Raw genomic sequence first — 9320 nt, 5'->3', positions numbered from 1 at the left:
CCAGAGTTTATTTCTTGCAATTCTGTTTATATCTTGCATTTCTCATTTTATATCTCACCTTTCTGAGTCTATATCTCACAATTCAGACTTTTTCTTCATAATTCTGAGAGAAATAAAATCTCTGAATTGTGTGAAAAAAAAGTCAGAATTGTGAGATATAATTCTAATGCTTTGAGTCAGTTTGAAAGGTCGAGAGTCTTCAAGGTCATCATTCATGAAGGTAAAGGAGTTTAGGGGCCGACAGGTATCCTGAGAGACGTAAAGCAAGCCTGCGATCAGCGTCTCTTGTCTTTGAGAGAGCGCAGGAATCAACTCCATCGAACAGCTGTGAATTCTGAGGCTAAATGGAGGGGAACTGAGAGACGGTATCGATCCGGAGGTTGAATTATACAACACTCTTGCCGTTTCCCCGCTAGAGCTGAGTGAAGATCTCTGCTCGTGTGCAGCTTGAGTTGTGATGCTCACCAGAGAGCGACTGATGGATGTTGGCAGACGGCCGTACAGGGAGGAGTCGGTCTGCCCATCCGTCTTCATTACCCATGTCTAGATGTCAGTCGCTGAGAGGAGAGCCCTGGGTAGAAGCCCGGCAGAGTGTTGGACCTGCGATCCGGGTGGGGTTGAAGGTGATTAGGACATCTGCATCTGCTGACGGCTGACCTCTAACAGACCTGCTTCACTTCTGCTGCACCTACACCTCCATTTATACTGCTTTTTAGTGGCTTGTATTGTGCAACTCAATATTTGTAATGCAAAATAAATATTTAATATTAATAAATATTAAATATATTATAATCCGTAATTATGTCTCCACTGGATGCAACAAATGCCTCGTTTATAATGGGTTTTAATGTTTATGTCTCGTCGCTCCGGCCGGACAAGGCATCGCAGTATGCTGAGGGGCGTAACATTTCCGTCACACGCTTAAGGTATTCGGCCAATCACAACGCACTGGATAGCTGGCCAATCAGAGCACACCTCGCTTTTCAGACAGATGAGCTTTGTAAAAATCGACGCGCTTCAGAAAGGCGGGGCATAGAGGAGAAACAATAATGTACAGTATGTGGAAAATAATGTGTTTTTTGAACCTTAAACCGCATAAACACATTTCATTACACCAAATACACAAAATAATGTTCTTTTTAGCAACATCATATGACCCCTTTAATCTATATTCTGATTAATGTGTTGCATTATGCAGCAGTTGCCATTAAAATAAAGTTAATATGGCAAACAAAATCTTAATAGCTCTAAAACAGGCTTCATTTTCCTTATGCAACATATCATTTTTCATTTATTCCTTTTGAATTCAAGGTGAAATGCGACCCAGGTCATGTCTTCGTGAGATTCACCCCAATACTAATTTCTAATAGCATCTATCACGGCACATTTTGTGAGAATAAACATGCGGTATCACATCATTAGCACCTCCGAAGTTCATTTGCATGTGTTTAATTTTATTAATGAGTCTGAGGCTTCCAGCAGTCAGAGCTGACAGAACGCTCTCCGTCACTGTTTGTGGAGTTTTCTGATTGCTCGTGACAGCGGCGCCATGTTTTCCTTTCAATCAGCGCTTTGCAGCAATCAAACAAGAAACATAAAAGGCTTCACGCCGGGAAATTAACACATGCACTCGTTGGAAGCAAAATAGCATCTTCTGTTCCAGATGAACACGGTTCACAAGTCGTATGGTGAAGATAATGTGAATGTTTAGAGGAACGCGTATCGTCAGACGGTCTAAAATTGTGCATCTCAGTGACCCTCAGGTTCATCTTTACCAGTGGCTCTCTTAATCTTTAGTTTGTGACAGCTAGAAGGCCTCGTGCGATACCATCTTACAGACTGAGATAAATTCATTCAATCGCCTTGAAAGTGTCATTGGCAGCTCTACATATTTTCCACTCCGGCTCATTGTGTGCGAGACGTTTATGTGCGTGATCTTACTTTAGTTACACTTACAGGAATCTCCCAGGTTCAATACAAGTTCAGCTCTTCAGCATTTGTGGCATGATGTCGATGACCGCAGACAATCATTTAGACTTGTCCTTCGGTTTAAAAGGCTATAAACGTTACTGTTATTAACGTACAGCCACAAAACCTTTCTGTGCCATTATAATCCTATGCATCCACTCACGGTCAAGTCTATCTCACTTGATTTTGTGGTTTTTATAATGAGCAGATTTATTTAAACATTAATGTTTTGCAAATCAATAAAGTTCTTCTGTGCTATATCAAACAACAAAAACATCTAAATTGGGGAATTGGGGAAAAATCTTGCGGTTTGCTTAAACTTTGTGGCATTTATTCATAAAATACAAATTTCAAGTGTTTATAGGTGTACATGTTGACTTACATTTTTGATAAATGTGTTATTTTATCACTGTCTCAGCAATGGATGCTCTGCAGTGAATGGGTCTTAATGCTGGATTTGTTTCAGCTTTTGTCTTCTCCAGATGTTAACTGATGGACTGGAGTGCTGTGGATTACTTGTGGATTATTGTGATGTTTTTATCAGCTGTTTGGACTCTCATTCTGACGGCACCCATTCACTGCTGAGCATCCATTGCTGAGACACTGATGCAATGCTACATTTCTCCAAATCTGATGAAGAAACAAACTCATCCTAATCTTGAATGGCTTGAGAGTGAGGACATTTTTAGGACATTTTCATTTTTGGGTGAACTGTTTCTTTAAGCATAAATCATGCATGTAAACTTGCTCATCACTTTAAGCATAATACCACACTGCACAGGGAAATCGACGTGTGTGTGTGTGTGTGTCTGTGTGTGTGTGTGTGTGTGTGTGTGTGGGGGGGTTATTTGTTTATAAAACTGATGATTATAAGCTTATTCATCATGCAAACATCTTTGTACATGTGTATATCCATATCTCTCTCTGTAATTGTTTTGAGAGGTTCTTTCAAGAAGTGTAATAGCATTTGCAAATTAGCAGCAGAGCTTCATTACAGCTGTGAGAATCCAAATTACTAATAGATATGGTAATGGAGATGATGTTTTTATACCGTAAACCTTTAACGGCTGCATTTCAGTAACTGTTATTTTATAATCAGAACTGATTCATCGTGATCTTTTGATGTTATGAGTGTAAACATTGAAGAAACAGCATCATAGTCCATCTGCAGCAGTTTAATAACAGTAATTAAGTGTGTTTGATATGACTATGTGAACAAAGAAAGAGAAAAGGGCTTTCATACTAATGATGTGTATGTTTGTGACTACAGTAATTCTAAAGTAAGTTTTTTTTTTTTTTTCAGAACTAAAATGTTGGAAGATTCTAAACATTTTAATATGAAATATTAATATATTTTATGGAAGCTTGTTTCTGACACATGATGAGAAAATTAAAATGATTCTTTTTTATCACACAATTTATCTCACTATTTCTTGCAGTTCTGAGGAAATAAGAAATATTTTGTGAGATATAATCTCAGAATTTCAATAAAAAGTCAGAGTTTTGAGTTTATTTCTCAAAATTCTAAATTTATATCTTGCAATTTAAAAATTATATCACAAAATTCTAAATGTATTTATCACAATTCTAAATTTATATTTTGCTATTTTAAATTTATATCTGAAAATTCAAAATGCATATCTCAAAATTCTAAGTTTATATCTCACAGTTCTGAGTTTATAACTTGCAATTTTAAATTTATATTTCAAAATTCTAAATTTATATCTCACAGTTCTGAGTTTATATATTGCAATTATACATTTATATTTCAAAACTCATAAATTTAGAATTGTGATAAATAAATTTAATCTTGCAATTTTAAATATACATTTCAAAATTCAAAATTTATTTCTCACTATTTATTTTTCAGAGTTTATTTCTTGTAATTCTGAGTTTATATCTTGCATTTCTCATTGTATATCTCACCTTTCTGAGTCTTTATCTCACAATTCAGACTTTTTCTTCATAATTCTCAGTAAAAAAAAAAAAAAGTTCAAAATAAGCTCAGAATTCCATATTATTATTCCATAATATTTATGACATTAGGCATTTTTCACAATGCTGCATGCAGTGTTCAGCAGATTGCTATTTCCAGTCCATCAGCAATATTAGCACTGTTTAGCTTTGATGTTAAATGAAGCACACTGCCTTGTTCTGTGAAGTGAATCACTGTTAGTGTTCCTTTGGTAACTTGTTTTCATTTGCTGTCTCTCTGTCTAGCTCTCTATCTCTCCCTGACTCCCTCGCTCTCACCTCAATCTCTTTACTCCATTTCATGGTGATTTACCGCGGTCCGCAGTGGCCCTGAATTGCTCGGAGAAGATTTGGTCCTTGATAAGCCTTGAGAGTTCATGAGACCAGCTCCTCCGGAGAAGCAGAAACGTCACGTGCTGTAGAAGCATTATTTTATTGTCTCGATCTGCCATTAATCACACTGACACAGAGAGAAAAACAAGAGACGGTCAGAAGGTAAGTGAATGCTTATGTTATAAGGGTTAGTAGTGCAATGTGGGTTTTATATTCTGTTTATTCATGATGCCAGCAAAATGTTAATTATTTTACCAAAATAAGAGGGATCATACAAAATGCATGTTATTCTTTATTTAGTAGTGACCTGAATAAGATATTTCACATAAAATATGTTTACATATGGTCCACAAGAGAAAATAATAGTTGAATTTATAAAAATGATTCTTAATACTGTGTTGTTACCTGAATGATCCACAGCTGTGTATTTTTTTGTTTGTTTTTTGTTATTTTAGTACATCATTAAACTACATGAAAACTTTTATTTTTAACAAAATTAGTTTAAAATATTTAACAAGAATGTTTTTTGTGGTTTTGGTTTTAGTTCACAATAACAACCTTGGATAGCAGTGATAATTTTTTTTTATCTGTATTCATTTTTTTTGTTTGTTTGTTTCAATTTTATTAGATTTAATAAACATTAAGTTGACCACTCATTTAAAATTATATATTTACACTAGACATTTATTGTATGTTTACAGTAATATTAACATTTTATAGCAAGTATATACATAATATATATATATATATACAGTGGGTACGGAAATTATTCAGACCCCCTTAAATTTTTCACTCTTTGTTATATTGCAGCCATTTGCTAAAATCATTTAAGTTAATTTTTTTTCCTCATTAATGTACACACAGCACCCCATATTGACAGAAAAACACAGAATCGTTGACATTTTTGCAGATTTATTAAAAAAGAAAAACTGAAATATCACATGGTCCTAAGTATTCTGTGTGTGTGTGTGTATACTGTATATATATATATTTTTTTTTTTTTTTTTTTTTTCCTTGAAAAAGCTGTCATGATATGTATCATATATCATTTTTGATATATGAGTTTGCAGTACGTCAGACATTACAGCAGTAAGGCCTCTTTGTCTCGCGATGCTTGTAATAATACAGTAATCTACGGCATCTTTAAATGACCTCCATTATGAAAGCATTAAACAAGAGTGGCGTATCTTGATGAATTTCTCAGTCACACTAGGAGTCATTGAGTGTATGTAAAGCTGTTAATTATTCAAACAGGTTAACCCAGCCGAGCTTTTTAATCAAAGCACCACAGATTCATCTGGGCCACTAAAACACATTTTATCAGCTACTGTTGCGTTTTATCATCCGAGAACAGCCTGTGTGATTATTAGCTCTCGCCGTGACACGTCAAACTGTCTGCCGTCTCTACTTTCACACTAAATTAGCCTCATTAATGATAATTACTGCTACTTTTTGCCCGTTTATGCCTTTCTTAGGAATGTGAGTGTGATCTAATGTACGTCAGTCGCATGAAACAGCGGATGAAGTGACGTCAAGTGTCGGGTCAGTCAGGACAGAGTACTTACAAAAATACAGCTTTACTGCCAGAGATGGTTGCATAAAGAATCTTTAACATCCATGCAATCTTTCCATTCCACAAAAGGTTCTTTATAGTGGAACAAGGTTCTTTAGATTATTAAAAAGTTATTTTTGAAGAAACAAATGTGACCCTGGAACACAAAACCAGTCATAAGGGTCAATTTTTCGAAATAGAGATGTATACATCATATGAAAGCTGAATAAATAAGCTTTCCATTGATGTATGGTTTGTTAGGATAGGACAATATTTGGCTGAGATACAACTATTTGAAAATCTGGAATCTGAGGGTGCAAAAAAATCTAAATATTGAGAAAATCATCTTTAAAGTTATCCAAATTAAATTCTTAGCAATGCATATTACTAATCAAAAATTAAGTTTTGATATATTTACGGTAGGAAATTTAGAAAATATCTTCATGGAACATGATCTTTACTTAATATCCTAATGATTTTTGGCATAAAAGAAAAATGTATAATTTTGCCCCATACAATGTATTGTTGGCTATTGCTACAAATATACCCCAGCGACTTAACACTGCTTTTGTGCTCCAGGGTCACAAATGGTTCTTTTTAGAACCTTTTTACTGGAAGGTTTTTTGGGAACCCCAAATGGTTCTTATATGGCATTGCTGTGAAAACCACTTTTTGAAACCTTTATTTTAAAGAGTGGTGCTTCACTTTTATTGTGATTTGTGATGCTTATTAAAACAACCATCTTAAACATCTCACACAGACATTGTGCCTTCAGCTTTTCATAAAATCAGCAGAATTAATTTTTCACCAGTAGCACACTAGTGTTATTTCAGTATCATTGAGGTCCTATTATAGTTTTATTAATACTTCAGATAGTTTTCATTTTACATTTAATAAACATTTTAGTAATTTTATTGTTGTAATTTGTTGCCATTTATATTAGTTTTTTTAAACTACATAGTTTTTATTTCAGTTTTAGTTTTTAAGTTAAACTAAATAAAAATGAGAACTGTTGTCTTTTTTATTCGTTTTTTTTGTATTTGTTGCTTTTTTATTTGTTTATATAATTTATATCAATTTTTATTTCAGCTATGTTGAAATAAAGCTATTTTTTTGTACGTGAAGTTAAATTAAAATATTTATTTGTTTGTTTATTTAACACTGGTTATTTTAGTATCATTAAGATGCTATTATAGTTTTTACTTAAATTTTGAATTTGTTTTTACTTTTAGATATTCTGTTTTAAATTTAGATTTAATAAAAGTTTTTTTTTGAATATGCCTATACAGCATTTATTAAACTTTCTTTCATAAAAAAAAATTAAATTATTAAAAATTTGATTATTAATTGTAAATTATTTCATATACTTTTTTTTTTTGTACATCAAGTTAAGCTAAATAAAAATTAGAAATGTTTCCTCGGCAACTAGCTGATATAAAACTATTTTTTTAATAATTTATGTTATTTCAGTTAATGTTTATTTTATTTAAAGTAACAAAACTGTTTTTTTTTTGTTTTTTTTGCAGCTGGTTTTCTGCTGTATGAACGATGATTTCCCAAAAGCACTCCACATTCTGATACAGACCTGCACCAATAATTGATCTCTGCGTGCGTTTACCTCTGCATGGAAGATCCTTCCCAGCATGCATCGATTCGTTAGGTAACACATGACACCCATTGATTTTACTCCCAAGCAGTGAAGTCGAAATCCTCCATCTGCAGTTATTAGTAAATATAGCGCGGCTGCGATTGCCCTGTCAACGAGATTGAACTTCGCAGCAAACCCGAAACACACACACAAGACCTGAGAAACTTCGGGAGAGGACATAACTGGTGTCCTTGAAAACAGATTGGAGCGGCCCACAAAAGTTGATAGAATCAGTGTGATTCATTTTTTTTTATCGTGATGAAGGATGGAAGCCCACAATGGCTGCTGAATCCGACACGCTTAGCAGAAACAGCCGCTGAGTTATTGGACAGTCAGACTTCAAATTGTGGCGTATTTTTCAGCCGGCTTTTTTTCCTCTTCCCAAATGAATCCTGGAGCCGAGCGATCGCTCTTATCGCACACAGGAGATTCGTCAGAGCTTCTGCTCTTACAGTAGCTTTCCAGACGTTTTCCTTCCGTGAGGGTTTTGATTAGAGCTCGAGCTGCGTGTTCCCGAGGGAGAATCACTCAGGTGAAGAACTAAACACCGCAAGAAAGCTGTGAGAGTGAAGGAGATGTTGTGGTGAGAGGATCTGTATCTGTCTGTGAACTGTGATGAAGTACAATGGATAATGATGAATTAATATCTCTTTTTATAGTGTTTTTCTAGATGGCAGTAAGACATTTGCTGATGTCCAGGATCGGAAACATTGAGAAAAAGTCCATAAAAAATGTTAATGTGAAATAATTGTCCTTTTTTTACTCATTTTCACCTGCATTTTGAATTATGCATTGAATGGGGATTTAGGAAAAATCTCAATTTAAGTTTAATCTTACTGATGTCTAAGAACCATCTGAGATATTTAAAAAATATATATATGTACTTTATATATTGGCAAAATATGCATTTAAATTGTGAAAATTGTGTAAATGAGCTATAACGACTAAAACCAAAACAATAATAATAAAAATGTATATAAATCAAAGCTAAATATAATTAAAAACATAATAATAAAAATGCAAATGCACACAAAAAATAGCACTGAAACTAAAATTAAGATTAATTAATAAGAAAACATTAATGAATCGTATAATAGTAGCTATATAAACAATACTAAAATAAGACTGCCGTGAATGTGATTTCATGTTGTTTGAAAGAGTTTGGTAATGATGTAAACTCTAGTTCACGAATAAAAAGATCATTATTTTCATAATTAAAGTCTTTCGTGGAGACTTAATAGAGATCTCACTTGTGCTTTACTTAATTGTCAACTTTATTAAGGTTTTAGGAGACATTTCCAACAATGATTTGATTATAGACTGACTAGAGCTATGAAATCAATAGAGCAGCTCAGATCATTTGATGAGAAATGCTTGAGTTCATATCTTTGATATCTGGAGACAGATTTCTCAGGAAACCTAAGGAAAAATCTCAATGCGAGTTACATTTAATCTTACCGATGTCTAGAAGAACAAGCTGAGGTTTCAGAAAGATCTCATTTGTCATTTTTGTGTACTTTGGGAAAGTCTGCAATCCAAACTCATAAATCTTGAATGTCAACAATTGACTCGTTTATGTCTGTTTTGTCTCCTAAAGGATGTTTTTTGTTTCTGAGTTCTAAAGGAGCAGTAAAACGCCTCGTCTGTGTTTCCCACAGTGACAGAAGCAGAAAACCTCTCGTTACAATGACTCGTTTCAGCATTTAAGGTGGGATTCGTCTGAACTGATTTCAGCAGCAGATGAGGTTTGATCACAGAGCTTTTCTTTCTACAAATACAGCAGATGTGATGAGACTCTCTCCTGTAGGTGTGTGTGTGTTTGTGTGTGTGTGTGTGTCTCTGTGA

This window comes from Sinocyclocheilus anshuiensis, unplaced genomic scaffold (assembly GCF_001515605.1).
Source record: "Sinocyclocheilus anshuiensis isolate Anshui unplaced genomic scaffold, SAMN03320099.WGS_v1.1 scaffold1854, whole genome shotgun sequence".
Classification (NCBI taxonomy): Eukaryota; Metazoa; Chordata; class Actinopteri; order Cypriniformes; family Cyprinidae; genus Sinocyclocheilus; species Sinocyclocheilus anshuiensis.
Note: the sequence above shows the minus strand (reverse complement) of the source record.